The 17756-nt window shown below is 41.6% G+C and overlaps 1 protein-coding gene and 1 long non-coding RNA gene across 5 annotated transcripts in view; one reads left to right on the top strand and one right to left on the bottom strand.

The window, feature by feature from the left end:
- Positions 1–17756, bottom strand: part of lrig1 (leucine-rich repeats and immunoglobulin-like domains 1) — a 186710-nt gene that overhangs the window by 137632 nt on the left and 31322 nt on the right. The gene's annotated exons all lie outside the window — the stretch shown is intronic.
- The window catches only part of LOC140388328 (uncharacterized), a 49860-nt gene that overhangs the window by 16115 nt on the left and 15989 nt on the right, over positions 1–17756 (top strand). The window contains exons 2-5 of one of the 4 annotated variants that reach the window (XR_011934142.1): positions 1943–2003; positions 3747–3947; positions 9292–9484; positions 17597–17702. This is a non-coding gene — a long non-coding RNA (uncharacterized lncRNA). The remainder of the gene's footprint in view (positions 1–1942; positions 2004–3746; positions 3948–9291; positions 9485–17596; positions 17703–17756) is intronic. The other 3 variants (XR_011934144.1, XR_011934143.1, XR_011934145.1) reach the window with 3 other exon arrangements.

Raw genomic sequence — 17756 nt, 5'->3', positions numbered from 1 at the left:
GGTGTTCTTGTGGCGGGTGAGGTGTTCTTGTGGCGGGTGAGACGGGAAAATCCATCCAAAAGTCTTAACAGCCTCAAAGTTTCAGCTCAGCTGACAACATTCCGGTCTCAAATAGGGCATAACACTCCAAACAGATAAATCCTGTTCAGTCAGTGTATATTAAAATTATTCCTAATTGGAGTGTTTAATGGAAGAATCAAAACTTCATATCAGAACAGATTGTACTGCATGAAAACAAAATCAGTACAAACTGAAGATGGGTTTGTCACTATGTTATCAATTCTGATAAGGTACCAACTCAATCAGCAGCATGGTTGTTCTCAAGTGAGGCAATGTACATTCCTCCAAATTGTTTTTTTTTTTTTTTTTTTAAATCAGGAAATACAGATATGTGGAAGCGAAGAGAAATTCGGATTAGATTTTCAAATTCTCAAACATGTTTTCACTCTTCTGTTTACTGGTGCTTTGGAATGACCAGCCAAAGCATCAGAAGCACTTTTTGCAACAATGTAATAGGTGCCTCCTTCTTGGTCGAAATGATTGCTGTACTACCCTGCCAGCATGTTTTCAACAGCTAGATTTTAGGGTCAGCACATGTAAAGAAAAGGTACAGGGTGAATGATAACGGCCAAGCCCCACTTTTGTGAGTGTCAACAACTTTGATCCAGCTTAACTCTACAAGACAATGTGCCAGAATGGAGCCTTAGTTTCCATTGGATTTTGATCAGTGTTAGCACTAATTTAACAAAAGCTGTCAATGTTAGTGAACTCCCTCATTATTATACTTTCTTCTGCATTCAGGTGATAAATATTTCTTTATCAGCTCCTAACCAAAGGCTTCAAAAAAAAATTTTTTTTTAAATCCCCAGATTTCAACTGGAGAGAAAAGAGAGAATCTCAAGTTTAGTATTGACCTTTCCTCGCCTGCATAAGGTGGTGAAAAAGAAATGGTGGTTTTTAAAAAGTGGCACATTTTAATTCTTACAGAAATGTAAATTGGACGCTTTCACAGTGAAAAGCAAAAGAAATAGATTGAAAGTCAAAAATATGAAAAGGGGGCGGCACAGTGGTTAGCATTGCTGCCTAACGGCACGGAGAACCCGGATTCGATCCTGGCCCTGGGTCACTATTCGTGTGGAGTTTGCACATTCTCCCAGTGCCTGCGTGAGTCTCACCCCCATAACCAAAAAATGTGCAGGGTAGGTGAATTGGCCATGCTAAATTGCACCTTAATTGAAAATATATATAATTGGGAACTCTAAAAATTTATTTTTAAAAGCATAATGAAAAAAAATAATTGCTTTCCATCAATATCTTACAGTTTCAAAAGTATTTGAAAAGTGTTACCATCCCAGTTGATGTTGTAACTGGATGGAAAGATCCCAGAATTGAATCGGCTCAGAAGACCATAACTTTTATTTTTCTTTATAAAACATGGAGTAACAGAGTCGCAGGACCACTAAAACACAGCATGAAAAGTTGGTTAATTTTACAATACTCCTTTACTCCCCCTTTATCTTAACAAATCTACACAGGATTACGACATACATTTTAAACTACAATGGTCTCATCAACACAAAGTCCCTCGTGAGCACACAAGATGACTGTGGTCAAATACAGACACTCAGCTCTGAACCCAAGTTAATTTCTGTGGATTTCTCCTCGGAATTTTTGATATTGGTTTTCTCACTTTTTAAAAATAAATTTAGAGTACCCAATTCATTTTTTCCAATTAAAGGGCAATTTAGCATGGCCAATCCACCTAGCCTGCACATCTTTGGGTTGTGGGGGTGAAACCCACGCAAACATGGGGACAGTAACCCAGAGCCGGGATCAAACCTGGGACCTCGGCGCCGTGAGGCAGCAGAGCAACCCCACTGTGCCACCATGTTGCCCTTTGGTTTTCTCACTTAACCCTTCGTCTCGGTTCTCTTAACTTCAGGTGCCTTAAACATTCTTTCTGTTCCAATTTCCTGGTTACCTGGATTGTGCTTTGCTCTTTGGTAAGTTTGCATCTTTTCAGTTTCCCTGGCAAATTTGAGAGATGTTCGCTCCCCTGTGCCCTGTCTAAAATTTAGCTAAAACTTCTCCACCATACAAGGCCCCCAGTTGCTCGGCAACACTCATGTTTTTCTTTTTTTTTTTAATTTTTCACACCGTGGCTCCTCTTAAGCACAACAGAAAAACAGTTGGAATTTAACTAACCCCCACTCATAAAAAGACCTTTATCCAGCATGAAGCTAACTATAGGTTTCACCCTTCCAGGCGCAGAAGCATTAAATTAATGCCCACTTAAAACAATACCTCATTTCTAATATTTACCAATACAAATATAAATCCCTTAAAACTATCTTTGTTTTTCTAACAAGGGGAACTTGTAAGTCATTAAGAATGGTCTGTAAAAATCAATGTAATTGCACACTTTTGGACACTAAGGGCAATTTAGCATGGCCAATCCACCTAACCTGCACATCTTTGGACTGTGGGAGGAAACCGGAGCACCCGGAGGAAACCCACGCACACACGGGGAGGATGTGCAGACTCCGCATAGATAGTGACCCAAGCCAGAATCGAACCTGGGACCCTGGAGCTGTGAAGCAATTGTGCTATCCACAATGCTACCGTGCTGCCCCTAAGTATTAAATGAAGAAAATGCAATCTTCCAAAAATGATATTTCCAGGTTGAGCTTTTATGAACTTCCCCTTTGAGATTTGAATGCTTTCTGCTGCATTAATCAATATGTTAAGCTTCTTCACGCAAAAACATGTTATTTGCACCACCTATATTGACCAATCATAGGCTCACGACTAAGGTGACCAACAATTAAGGCATTTTTATTCACCAGCCAGAGGCTAAATGCTCACCTCGAAAGAACCTTGGGTCCAGTTATCCAGGACTGTTTAACAGAAGCCCCAAAATTAAACCCTAGTTTTGATTTTCATTAATTAATTTCCTTTTAAAGCTACCAAAAAGTTCCATCAATATAGCTTGATTATGTAGTTTAGTTTAAAAACTCGGAAGCAGTAAATAGTTTTTCCAAAATAGGCAACTGGAATAGTTAACAGATTAGCATAACACATTAGACAATATAGATTAACAAGAAATTTGATATATGTTTTTGGGATGCAAATGTCATTGGCAAGCCTAAATATAAAAGCCAGTGTAAAAATGGCGGTGAGCTGGTTTCTTAAACCTCTACAGCCCATATAGTGTAGACAGTGTTGCAGGACTTTGACCCCAAAACGATGAACAAGGAGGCTTGGGAGGGAAATTTGAAGGTGTTCCCATGTGCCTACTCTACTGCCCTTATTGTTCTAGGTGGTAGAAGTCGCAGATTTGGAAGGTACTGTCGAATGAGTCTTTGCAAGTTATTGCAGTGTGTCTTGTAGACTGTACACACTGCTGTCAGTGTGTGTCAGTGGCGGAGTGAGTGAATGTTTAAAGTGGTGAATGGTGTTGAGCTTCTTCCAAGTGATTTTGGAGCTGCACTCATTCAGCTAACCGGGAATCAGGAGTTCCTTGCTGTAGAACTCGCAGCTCTGGCCTGCTTTTGAAGCAATCATATTTATATGGCTGGTCCAGTTGAGTTTCTGGCCAGGATGTTGATACTGGGGCATTCAGCAAGGGCAAATAACTTACAACACATTACAGAAGTATGATGAAAAGTATTGGACTCGAAACGCGAACTGCTTCTTTCTCTATAATGCTGCCAGACCTACTGACCTAGATTTTGCTTTCATTTCAGATCTCCAGCATCTGTGGTATTTTGGGTTTATAATCAAAACTTCAGTACTGTTCGGAACTGCTACTTACCAACAATAGCTGGTTAAAATCTACTCAATTTCATACATTTCATCTTTGTGTGATGAAAACGCATTAGCTGTAACCACACGAGTCCATGGAAGATGCGTTTAGGGTGACTGCTTTTTGTACAGAAGTAGTGTGGGTCAGTAATTATTAAAACACTTTTGTTGCGAGCTGGTTTGCGTTGTTTTCTTGTGCCAATCGAAATACTGTCTCTATGAAATTAATGCTTTCCTCAAGGGTGCTGTTTAATGGAGGATATTGATGATTTCTTCTAATTCCACTTCTGTGCAAGTCACAATACCCCATAAATGATCCAAATATTCCTAGTAACAACTAGGACACTTTTTAAACTACGCTCTTCTCACTGCCATGTACATTTTTGCATAGGCTGGGCAAATTTTGTACCAATAGCTCTGCCTTTGATTTGAAGTTAAAATTCATTTGAGTTCAAATAGTTTTTTTGTTGATTCCAAGCTTAGTAACCAGATTATAGCTTAATCTGATCCATTAGGCTGATGAATCTTAGAAAGATATTTCAGCCAGCAAGCCTCTTTTCTGTTTCTATATTCGTGTACAGGTTCTTAACGTCCATCGCACAATGCATCGCATTGGGTTGTGTGCGCGTGCGCACATTCCTTTCATGTAACTGGGTTGCTTTTGTGATATGGGATTTCTACCTTGGTCTCATTGAAACATGGGATGATCATGCGAGAGGATGCATTCGCTTAGCAAAAAAATAGAATCACTGAAATATGAATTAAATATGCGAGTTAAACCATTTCATTACTTGATGGATAGCTTGGTCCTGCAGAAATAATGTGCATGTATTCCACTTGTTACATTGTTGTAACTATGGAAGCCAATTCTGGACATGTTTGTTTGTCAGCATTCACTTTGAACGGGTGTGAGGAAATGAAGCTTGGGAATTGACAGAAAAAACATGGAAAAATCTGGTGTATTAATTGCTCGCAATCAATTTTTAAAAGGGGGTGAAATTGTGAGACTTGTTCCTAATGAGTTACCTTGTGCCAAGCAGTTAGGAATTAGATTTTGGAAACAGAATATGGGAGATTTATTTATAATAAATTAACAGAAACATTTAATTCATTGCTTTCAAGTAAAAATATTGAATTACCCACACACATGCAGCACCCCCCCCCCCTTCAGTATTTGTAACCCTAAGGAAAGAAAGCACCACAAATACAGAAAGTAATGTTACTATAGGACTGTATCACCTCATGAAAGAATTAGTGAGAATAAAAAATGAGCTTCTGAAAGCCAAAACGTGGTCTTAAAAAATATGCTTTGGCTCCTGGTAGCGCTAACAATCATGACCCGGGACGGCATGGTGGCACTGGCTATCACTGCTGCCTCACAGCGCCAGCAACCCATTGTTCAATTCCGGCCTCGGGTGACTGTGTGGAGTTTGCACTTTCTCCCAGTGTCTGCGTGGGTTTTCTCTGGGTGCTCTGGTTTCCTCCCACAGTCCAAAGATGTGCAGGTTAGGTGGACTGGCCATGATAAATTGCCCCTTAAGTGTCCAAAAAGTTAGGTGTGGTTACTGGGATAGGGTGGGGGCTTGGGCATGTTGCTCTTTCCAAGGTTCGGTGCAGACTCGATGGGCCAAATGGCCTCCTCCTGGACTGCAGGGATTCATGATTTAAATTCAAGATAGAGAACTTATCCACTGAAGCAGAGAAATCATTGAGGATTTAATCGAATACTTAAAATTATCAAGGATTTTGGTAACCTTTCCCTATTTGCTATGTCTATGTTTAGCAGTAACAATAAAAGTCTTCAAATTGGAAATACCAGTATATGGAGAGGTTTGGAGGCATCGGGCAGCACGGTGGCGCAGTGGTTAGCACTGCTGTCTCACAGCGCCGAGGTCCCAGGTTCGATCCCGGCTCTGGGTCACTGTCCGTGTGGAGTTTGCACATTCTCCCAGTGTTTGCGTGGGTTTCACCCCCACAACCCAAAGATGTGCAGGGTAGGTGGATTGGCCACGCTAAATTACCCCTTAATTGGAAGAAATGAATTGGGTACTCTAAAAAAATTTTAAAGGTTTGGAGGCATATCATTATGCAAAGGCTTCCTAGAGCATGAAAGAATACCACAGGAAACAGCTGGGGTAGCAGTTCTGCATCAAGTAAAAATTGGAAAAACATTTGTAGCACAAGGAGATACACGACTTCAGGGAGAGGACAGGGAAATAGAATTAGTTTTGGATTTCAAGTTCCAATCAAGGAGGAACCTTAGACCAGTAACTATTTAAAAAAATTAATTTCTAGTTTGTAATTCAAAAGACCACACATGATTTCAAGTTTTAAAAGGCAAAAGCTTTTACTGATAAGACAACTGTGTTAAGTGTCAATTTGTATGACTTCGGAATCCCACTCCAGCATGGCTGTCTCTGCCACCTTTGCTGCAGTGGAAGGCAATGAGCTAAGAAGGTGCATGATTCGCTGGCCTCTCTGGGCCCTCTTCCCAGCCAACTGAGCTCTTCATTTCTGCCTGCCTCCTCCAATACCGTTCCAAACAGTCAGCCTCCAGAAGTCAAGGGGCTGTCTGTGACCATCGCGTCAGTGTCAATATCCACCATCTTCATATTTTGCTTGCAGTTGTCCTTGCAATGGAGGCATGGACGCCCAATTGCCAGTTCACTGAAGGCTGGTCTTCGGGTATATGACCATCATCCATCCGATGAACATGGTTGAGTCAGCACAGATATTGATGATGTCATGTGAGAGTACCTTTAAGAAATGGGTGTTTATAAAAATAGCTGTAGTGGATGTACCTTTAAAAAATGGGTGTTTTATCAGTGATAAAGTGTGGATGCAGCTGAGCTGTCTGTCTGCTTTACTTTCGTTTTAGGCTGTTTGCTACAGGGTGTGTTTTAGTTTCGTTTTGAGAGCTGGATAGCTGCAGGCAAAGCAAGAAGCTGTATAAGGATCTCTCTGCAACTAAAGACTGTCTCCAGATCAATTTGGTGATTTCATAGTGCTGACTGCTCTCAGTCGTGAATTTAAACCTGATCTCGGTGTTAAATAGGGTCTTTTGTCTTACGGATGTTAATAAGGAAAGATTAAGGTTTACTTATAGAATATTGTATCTGTGGGGAGGATTGGTGTTGATAGTTGTTAAGATGTTTACTGTGGGTTTATAAAGTGTTAACTGGTTTCATAAATAAACATGGTTTTAATTTAAAAGTACTTTAACTCTCTGATGCACCACACCTGCAAAGTAGGCCCGTGTTCTCCCCATAACCACAATCTATTAAAAGTTGTGGGCCAGGTGAATTCCATGATACACTTTGGGGTTCTCTAAACCCTGGCTCACAACAATGATTTAGCAGGTTCCAGGACCTTCGGGTGGTGACCTTGCCTTGGTTTAAAGTTTTGTGGCATATGGAACTTAAGTGAAAATAGAACCATACAGAATGAGGCCATTTGGCCTATTGCTACAAGTGTGTATATTAAAAGGATTTTTGGTTTGGAAATTATAATATTTTAATGTAATAGATGTAAAGTAGCTTTGTCCTGCTACAGGTACTTTTGAGAGTGAAGGCAGAAACTGTTGAGCCTTTTCTCATGCCGAGGATATGATTGTCCACGTCTAACCACTTCAGAGGAGTGCACTGAGGATGCTGTCTTGGTGGACTCGCAGTTTGGTGTTCTCAATAAAGTTGCTGTTGTGTCGCACATTCTTATTCTGAGTGGATCAACCAGCTGCAGATTCTGCAATGCATATTGATTTCAGCATCAAGTGACAGATTGTTGGGGATTGTGGAGCCTAGATAGGTGAAGCTATGGACAACCTCCAGTGTCACGCTGCTAATGCATGGTAATATGGCATGAAAGACTGATTCAGAAGGGAATTGTGGGGGGGGGGGGGGGGGGGTGGAAAAGAGTATTTGATCTGATTGAGGATTGACTGACTGACAAAGCAGAGGGGCGGGAAAAATGGGTTCTTCTCTGGCTGGCGAACGATAACTAGCGGGGTGCCGCAGGAGTCAGTCCTCTGCCCTCAACTATTTACAATCTATATAAATGATCTGCAAGCAAGGCATGCAACATAGCAAAATGCAGATACTAAAACCGGTAGGAAAGCAGGCAGCGACGAGAGGATTTTACAGGTGTGTATAGATAGGCTAGGGGAATGGGTCAAAATTTGGCCGATGGAGTTTAATGCGAATAAGTGCGAGGTTATCTATTTTGGCAGAAAAAAAAGCAAATTATCTAAATGGAAAGCAGATTCAAAACGTGTCTGGGCAGAGGGATCTGGTGTCTTTGTTCATGAATTGCAGAATGTCAGTATGCAGGTACAGCATGTAATAAAAAGGCAAATGGAATGTTAGCATTTATTGCAAAAGGACTAGAGTAGAAAAGTAGAAAAATGTTGTCATGATTGGATAGGGTGTTGGTGAGACCACATCCGGAATATAGTGTTCGGTTTTGGTCTCCTTATTTGGAGGAAGGATGTGGTGGCATTAGCGACAGTTCAGAGGAGGTTCAGCAGATTGATTCCGGGGATGCAAGGGTTGAGGAGAGATTAAACAGTTTAGACTTGTACTCGCTGGAGTTTAGAAGGATGAGGGGGGGGGGGGGGGATCTGACCGAGGTACACAAAACACTAAAAAGGATTGATAAAGTAGATGTAGACCAAATGTTCCCACTTGTGGGGGAATCGAGAATGAAAGGTCACAGATGTAGGTTGAGAGGCGGTAGATTTAGAACGGAGATAAAAAGCAACTACTTCTCACAGGAGTGGTGAATTTGTGGAACTCACTGCCCCATAGTATGGTGGAGCCGGAGTCATTAAATGATGTCAAGAAGGAGATAGATATATTTTGGATTTTAAAAACAGGTTAGATATGTTTCTGATTTTAAAAACGGGTTAGATATATTTCCCATTTTTAAAATAGGTTAAAAGGATATGGGGAACTAGCAATGTGGAGCAACTCTTGGATGATGCCCTGCATCTCAAGCAAAGGCTCAATAGCTTTCCATTAATTCTGATAGGCACCCTCTGTAGATGACCTTAAGGAGAACAATATGCCGAAGTGTGTCGGTGCTGGAACACAACCCTGTTTGACCTCCTTGCAGACCTCAAAGGGTTCCAATGTTGCACCGTCATATTGACCTTGCCCATCATGTTGTCATGGAGGGATCACAGAGCAGCTTCTGGAGGCAATCAATTTTCTCCAGCCGTTTAAATAGACCCCCTCTGCTTACATGGTTGAACGCTTAGCAAGATATATAGTGGTCTCCTTCATTCATGGCATTCCTCTTGCAGCTGTTGGACTGAAGACAATATAGATAGGCCAAAACCAAAACTTCCCAACTACCACAACCCATTTCCATGGCAATGTGACAAACATGGCATGTTCTTAGATAGAAATGCAAATTAATTATCTTCAATATTAAACTGATCCTTTGATCTGAAAAGTACACGGGTACTTCAAAACCTTCCTTATTTACCAGGTGTCTCCAAACCTTGCTTTGATCTGGGGAAACTACATGAATAATTTAAACTCCCTGGTTTACACCTCAACTTCAAATGCCTACAGATGTCCCATCTCAAGAGATATTCAGAGAAGACACTACAATCCAAGGTAAGAATACCTCCCAGGAACACAAGGCTACCCTCCATGATCTGCAAATCCAGGCCAATCAGGTAAGCTATCCAGACAAAGCTACTTTGCATCTATTACATTAAAATATTATAATTTCCAAACTAAAAATCCTTTTAATATACACACTTGTAGCAATAGGCCAAATGGCCTCATTCTGTATGGTTCTATTTTCACTTAAGTTCCATGTGCCACAAAACTTTAAACCAAGTCAGCTGGGAGGGAGTTGCATCAACTTACTTCCACTGATCCAACTAACTGAGCAGAATTATCAGGAATGCACTGCCTCTCCCTCTTTCTGGATCGGGGGGGGGGGGGGGGGGGGGGGGGTTAAAAAAGGGAGATAGCTCAAACAAAAGACACATTGGGAGCTCACATTTTGAACAGAACTTCAGAAAAATCTTTCACAGATATCACAAAATTTCTAGCAACTATCTACTGTAATGATTGGTTTGCTTCAAGAATAGCCTGAGGAACAGACCCTATCTTCCAAAAGAGATCATGAAAATGTCGGAGTGGATGCGCCTTTCCAAGCTTGAGCAGCTTAACTGGAATTCCATCCTTTCTGGAAGTCAGCTTGCTAAGCAATGAATGGCCTTTTCAGGCTCAAGTGATGACGATTCTTTATCTAACTGAATCATGACAGGAAGTTGCAGGAGAGCATCAAACACAGTCTGAGATATCAGACTCAAGGGCATACAGCTCACGGTCGTGTTCAACCCAGCGACACATACTTCTGTCCATGAATACGTCACCATCTGCCAATTTCAGGGGGTCAACTTTGGTGAAGGTAGAAACATGGACCCCCTTGATCCCATCATGCATAGCATGCAAAGTAAAGTCACCATAGTCCCAAGTAACCATAGGATGCTTTCCCTTTTGAGCTGATGGGTGATTTAACCTGAGGAACACCACACCTCAGGCAATGAGCAAGGTTGAGAAGGCGAGGCCTTCATGAATAACCTCAGCCAGTACAGGAATTGAACCTGCGCTGTCAGCTTTGCTCTGCATCACAAATCAGTTATCCCTCAAACTGAGCTAAAATGGCCACCATTGCATGTAGACTTCCACTATCACATAGTTTGGATTTCCTGACAGAGCTGCTTCCCCAAATAAACACTGGCTCAACACATCACCTTCGGTCAACTCACAAAACGTGCATAGCATTACATCAAGCTGACGTCTTTGGAGCAGGACATACGGTGTGTCATGACCATCAGCTGCTACAGCAGCTTGGCAACAAGCGCCAACATCAAGAACAACTCTCAGCGACACTGGATAGCCACTTCATATGCAACACCTGTGACAGAACCTGCACCTCATGGATAGGTCTCTTCAGCCATCAGTAAAACTGCACCTTACAAAGCTACCCCCGACCTAATGGATTTGTTTAGCTGCGTATCCATCTTCTTTCGTAGATGGAAGGATGCTGACACATTAACCCTCTAGTTTGAGATAGCTGTGAAAGCTTTACAGATGGATCTCAAAAAGAGCACCATCAATCTGAACTCTTAAATTAGTCCAGATTATCAACATGCTTATCATTTTAAAATGAATAATTTGAGGCAAACAACAAGTTTTTAAATCTGAAGGATATTCTGGAAAACCATTGACAATTACTTCATTGGTCACAGAAGCAAACAGATATATTTTTCGATAAACTATGAAAAATGTCTAGGCTGCCTTAAAATACCTAAAATTGAAATAATTTAAATGTGTATACACATTCCAAGTGAAATTCCTAGTTTGGGCAAGTGCTCAACCAATAATAAATTGACTCTTGTCAATTGGCCACTGTCTGTGTGGAGTTTGCATGTTCACCCAGTGTCTGTGGCTTTCCTCCGGGTGCTCCGGTTTCCTCCCATAGTCCAAAGATGTGCAGATTAGGTGGATTGGCCTTGCCAAATTGCCCCTTGGTGTCCAGGTATGTGCAGGTTAAGATTATGAGGTTACGGGATAGGGCGAGGTCGATTGGGAATGTTCATCCAAAGGTTGGTGCAGACTTGATAGAATTGCAGAATTCTATGATCTTGTACTTAAGGGCAAGTCCAGCAAGTTTAAGCTCTGGTGAGAAAGCCTTTAGAAATGACAATTTGAGATAAAATTGGCACTTGGTTAAATTCAGATCAAGGAAAACCATTACGGATTTATTCAAGGCAATATCAGAAAATGCTGGAAAAACTCAGCAGGTCTGGAAGCATCTGTGGGGAGAGAAACAGAATTCCCTCTCCACTCATGCTGCAAGACCTGCTGAGTTTTTCCAGGAACTTCTGTTGTTTCAGATTTCCAGCATCTGCAGTATTTTGCTTTTATCAAAGGCAAATTATGTTTAACTAACTGGCCTGCACTTTTTTTAAATGAGATAACTGTGTGTGAATGCAGCTAAAGTGGTTGATGTGGTGTACATGGATTTCCCAAAAGCTCTCAAGTGTCACATAAGTTTGTGAACAAATGTAGAGCTGATGGAATAAGAGGCAGCAGCAGGATGGATCCAAAATAGGCTAATTGATAGGAAATGGAGTAGTGAAGAGTTATTTTTCAGACTGGAGGAAGGTTTATGGTGGGGTCCTCCAGGGGTTGATGTTAAGACCCTTGCTTCTCTTGGTATATCTCAAAATTATAGGGCATTGTACAGTACACAATTTCAAAATTCGTGGATGGCAAAATTGAAGCGCTGTGAACTGTGAAGTGGATACAGTAAGTCCCCGTTTTACATTGTTTTATTTTAACTGTCAGTTAATGGTGCATATATTCTCGTTTATTGTCACAAGATTGCCTTCAAAGTTGTTTCATGAGTCTGGTAAAGGGCAGCATACTATGACCAGTGCCATTTTGCAATGGCCTCTTCCGCTCCCTGACCCACCTCTTGCCGTCAACCCCCAACTTGCAGCCTCTCCCACTCCCAAACTCACCCCTTTGCTGATTTTCACTTTCGATAAACCTCCCATTCACTGCTTCCTTCTCCTGAACCCTCGCTGTGAACACGGGCTCTGGGAATAAGCAGCAACTGGTAGGAGCAGCAACTTTGCCTGTTGAGGGTCCAGGAGAGAGAAGCAGGGAGCATTTAGAGGACACTCCTGCACCATCAGGTCCTGCACTTCACCACCCGAGCTTTGGATCAGATCTGGATCTTGAATGGGAATGAAGATTGAGCAGACGTTCAGCAAGAGCAAGGATCATGGGAGGGTGAGTGAGTTAGTGAGCGGGAGAAGGTGCAGGTCAGAGGGTCGGAAAAAAGGTCTGCAGTGACAAGGGTTGGGAAATAGAATGGAAGCAGAAGGTACTGCAAGAAGGAAGTAAACGGTTTTTTTTATATTTTTAATTTATTTCCTTTTTAAAAAGTCATTTAACTTATCAATGTAGGAATTTAGCAATGTAAAGTATTTCAACTTACAGGATATACGGTCTTAATGTTTTTTTTCCCTCTGGTGGTGAAGGCTCTAGAGAACCTAACTACAGCTTTTACATTAGCTTTAATGGGAAAGTGCAATTTGCTGCTTCACGCAAAGTCACAATGTGCAAGAACGTATGTACAACTTTACACGAGGACTATTTTGACAGACAGGCTGGTGGAATTCACACAGTAAGTGACAGATGTGGTTTCATGGAGAAGTATGAAGCGATTCATTTTGGTGAAAAAATAATAAGAGATAACAAAATAAATGGGTACAATTCTAAATAGGGTGCTGGTTTAGCACAATGGGCTAAATCGCTGGCTTTTAAGGTAGACCAAGCAGGCCAGCAGCACAGTTCAATTCCCGTACCAGCCTCCCCGAACAGACGCCGGAATGTGGCGACTAGGGACTTTTCACAGTAATTTCAGTGAAGCCTCCTTGTGACAATAAGCAATTTTCAGTTTCAGGAGAGACCTGGAAGGAAATATGCACGAATCACAGAAGGTGGCAGGGTAGGTTGGCAGCGTGGGTTAAAAAAGCATACAGTATCCTGGGCTTTATAAATAGCAGCATAGTACAAAATCGGGCCATTTTCAGGTTGGCAGGCTGTAACCCATGGAGTGCCACAGGAATCTGTGCCTACTAGCAGCAGCAGCCCTGCAAAAAGGTTTTTGCAGGCATCTCTAGACTCTCATTGTTGAAGTCAGTCAAGTCAGCAAAGAGAGCTGAAAGGAAACTTGGGAAGCTTCTCAGCCAAACTACAGAACACTGCAATCTCGAAACTTGCTATACGCCTGCTACTGGAATCACAAATTACAACCCTCAATTATCTACTCCTCATGAGACAAGGGCTGCTTTTGTCTCTCTCTTCGCCACCACCCCCACCCCCCTCCTCCCACTTACTTTGGGAGTAAATTCTCATTTCTAATCTGCATGAATGCATATGCATGTATTTTATCATCTCCTTACGCTTAGTAGTAAATAAACTCTGCCTGGTTAAATTGGCTCATTTTAGAACAAATATTAGGGCTGGGAAAAAGGATCCACAAAATCCTTTATAGATCAATCTTGTGCCAATTAAAAGGGGTTGAATAAAGAAGAAGCCAGTTCATCCCTCCTCACCCAAGGCATAACCATTTGGGAGTATCCCAGCCAGATGGTCACAAACTGGGGCGCCCTTCCGGGAACAAAACTGTGGGCTTGTGCCGAGATAGTAACAAATTGAAGGATCTCTTCTGGTTTAACAAATTTGGGAAAACTCACCCGGCCGTAACAAATAAGCGAGTGGGCCAAAGATTTGCAAATGGAGTGTAACGTAGGAAAATGTGAACTTATCCACTTGAGCAGAAGAATAAAACAGCAGCATATTATCAAACTGGAGAGTTTTGTAGAACCCTGTCGTACAGAAAGATCTGGGTGTCCTGGTACACGAACCACAAAAGGTTAGTGTCCAGGTACAGCATGTGATTAGGAAGCCAAATGGAATGGAATATAAAAGTAGGGAAGTTTTGCTACAGCTGTACAGGACTCTGGTGAGGTCACATCTGGAGTACAGTTTAGGTTGCCCTACTTAAGAAAGGGCATAATTGTATTAGAAGTAGTTTGGAGACCGTTCACTTGACCAATTCCTGGGATGTATGGTTTATCCATCAGGAAAAGTTAGAAAATGATTCTGAGGGAAATTGACACAGTGGGGATGCTTCCCTTTATGGGAAAAAGAACTGGGTTTAAAAATAAAGGGTCTCCCATTTAAGACAGAGAGGGAAATTTCTCTTCTTAGGAGGGTTGTTAGAATGTTGAGTAGCCATGATCTTATCAAATGGCAGAGCAAACACCAAGGACCAAATGACCTACTCCTGCTCCAAATTGTTTGTTTGTATATATGTAACACTGGTTCGGCCTCAACTGGAGCAGTGTGCCCAGTTCTGGGCACCGTATTCTGGGAGGGATGTAATGGCATGAGAAAGGGGGCAGAGAATATTCATCAGAATGGCTTCAGGGATAAGGCACTTCAATCACATGGATAGACTGGAGAAGCTATGGGCGGCATGGTGGCAAGCACTGTTACCACACAGCTTCAGGGACCCGGGTTCAATTCTAGCCTTGGGTGACTGTGTGGAGTTTGCACTTTCTCCCCGTGTTTGCATGGATTTCCTCCAGGTGCTCTGGTTTCCTCCCACAGTCCAAAGATGTGCAGGTTAGGTGGATTGGCCATGCTAAATTGCCCCTTAGTGTCCAAAAGGCTGGGTGGGGTACTGGGTTCAAGGATAGGGTGGAGGCGTGGGCTTAAGTGGGGTGCTGTTTCCAAGAGCCGGTGCAGACCAAATGGCCTCCTTCTGCACTGTAAATTCTATGATTTTTAAAAAAACTGGATTTGTTTTCTTTGAAGAGGAGAAAGTTCAAAGGAGATTTAAGAGAGGTGTTGAAATTTCCACCCCATTTGTGGAGGAAGGATTGAGAACTAGAAGACACCAATTGATGATTGTCAGAAGAAGCAATGGCAACACGAGGAAAACTTAAATGTAGCAAATGGAATGCACTGACTTAAAGTGTGTGAGGGAGGGAGAGCGGGGGGGGGGGGGGGGGAGAAAGAGATATAAAATTAAACTGGAGGCCTTCAAAAGGGAATTAATTATCTGAAGATAAAAATTAGGACACTGGAGAACGAAAGGGAGAGTGGGACCACCTAATAATAATCTTTATTAGTGTCACAATTAAGCTTACATTAACACTGCAATGAAATTACTGTGAAAATCCTCTAGTCATCACACTATGGCACCTGTTCGGGTATACAGAGGGAGAATTCAGAATGTCCAATTCACCTAACAAGCACGTCTTGCGGGACTTGTGGGAGGAAACCAGAGCACCCAGAGGAAATCCACACAAACAGGGAGAACATACAGACTCCGGACACCGACAATGACCCAAGCAGGGAATCGAACCCGGCACCCTGGCACAGTGAAGCAACAGTGCTAACCACTGTGCTTGCATGCCGTCCATGCTCAGCTGCTCTTGAGAGCTGGCATAGATATGATGGGCTTAATGGGCGCCTGTGCTCGAATGATTCTATGAAGTGTGCTAGTTTAGCTTAAAGTGGTTGTATTCAATAATCCCATGGTTACTTTCCCATTTGAACTAAACTCTACTTGGAAAAAACATGCATTAAATAAAGGGGAGTCTTGTTCCAGTTAGGAGAGTCTTGTTCCAGTTAGAACCATTATTCGAATGATGTTCCCCTCCCCCATTATTTTGACACATTTGTAAAACACCTCAAAGTTAGTGACCCAGAACCACAGCTTCTTCTGCACTAAACTGCTTCCAACTCATGTCAGGTTTAGTCTCTGGTCTCTGCCCCCAATTTCCACAAAGCCACAATATTTAGCAAGCCCTTCACACTTACCAACTGCAAAGCCGTCAAAAGTAATTATTCAGTTACAATATAGATGGGGCCAGAACACAAACATTATAAAATGCCTCAGTCTGCCACAGGAGGCTGGTTCTTGGCAAAACGATGAAGAAAACCCTGCTGGAATCAAATACCGTCTTATATTCAGAAAATTGTCCCACTGATACAAGACAGGATATATTATTAAACCAATTTGATTTTGCTCCTTCACTAGAAAGATTGCATACAGCACTTAAATTTCAACTTTAAAAAGTTTACTGGCCCACAACACCCTTGTATTGTTTTCTACATCTGTGGACCCATTAGTTCCATTTTACAACACCAGTAGTGTTTCTGGAGTCACAAGAATGTTATCACCGATTTTTGTCCTACAATTTTGCCATTTATTTATAATGTGACTGCAACCATTTGATACTTGCAAACATACACAAGACTGCATTGTATATTTATACATAATGCACAAGTCCTTCTGCCACAAGTTATGTCAACATTTAATGCTGAAACACCCTTGACAAATGAGAAATTTGTATGTAAATAGCAGCTGGCACAATGAATCTACAATCTAACACCATTCTAGGTGCTGTCTGTTCAGCTCATCTATTATCAGTTTGACTCATTCAGCAGATACTTTTTCTGTTTGTGTAAAATCTGCTTCTTGGTTTGGTGTTGTTGTTTTTTTACACTCAATAAACAGATCATGTGGTACCCCTTTGGTTTCTTGCTGGGCTCACCCCCATTATTTGGACCAGTCACATTTTTCTCCAGTGACAGTGATAACCCATTACTTCAGTACTTGCATCTGCCCAGCCACATTGCTTAACCCAGACTATTTAATTAGCCTAGTCTATCGCTATGTGCTTCATCCCAACAGGTTCTCTGAAGTTGATAAACCATCCCCCTATATCTTGCACACATGGGAATGTTTACAATTACATTGATCATCAACCATTATCAGTATTTGAATGCCAAGTCCCTTCAGAAGCTAATAAAAACTATTATCCGAAAGAGCCTTTTTTATTTAAAAAACTTGCCATTACAAATCAACAAATGCATAATGATCACTCAACATTGACACATAAAACCACTGGCTGAAAGAAGTCAAATTAAATTGTCCAATTTTAATTTTCAAGTCGCCACACATTGTAGAAGCTTCCACTGTCCACCATTTTAGGATGTACCATCACGTCATAGAGCAGTGAATTACAAATGTTTCTAGAGTAGAGGCCAATCATGTAGCAAAAATTGAGAGATCAGTGTATTAAAATGTTGAGAGAATACTTGATTTTACAAGGATTCTGCATATAGAAATTTGGTACAGTTTTGAAATTATAAAACACTGAAATCTTTTCCAACAGGAATGTGACATTCTTAAGAACTAAATTTGGTCACATCAAAATATCAAACCAACTCAGCGAGGGTGATGATTAATCTGGGGAGTGCAGCCACAACCAAGCACTACAGGTGGGTACAAGAAAGACTGCAAGAACAATTGGGATCGGTGATTGACTAGTTACG

Source organism: Scyliorhinus torazame, chromosome 13 (genome assembly GCF_047496885.1).
Source record: "Scyliorhinus torazame isolate Kashiwa2021f chromosome 13, sScyTor2.1, whole genome shotgun sequence".
Lineage (NCBI taxonomy): Eukaryota > Metazoa > Chordata > Chondrichthyes > Carcharhiniformes > Scyliorhinidae > Scyliorhinus > Scyliorhinus torazame.
This window is presented reverse-complemented; position numbering and strand designations above follow the sequence as displayed.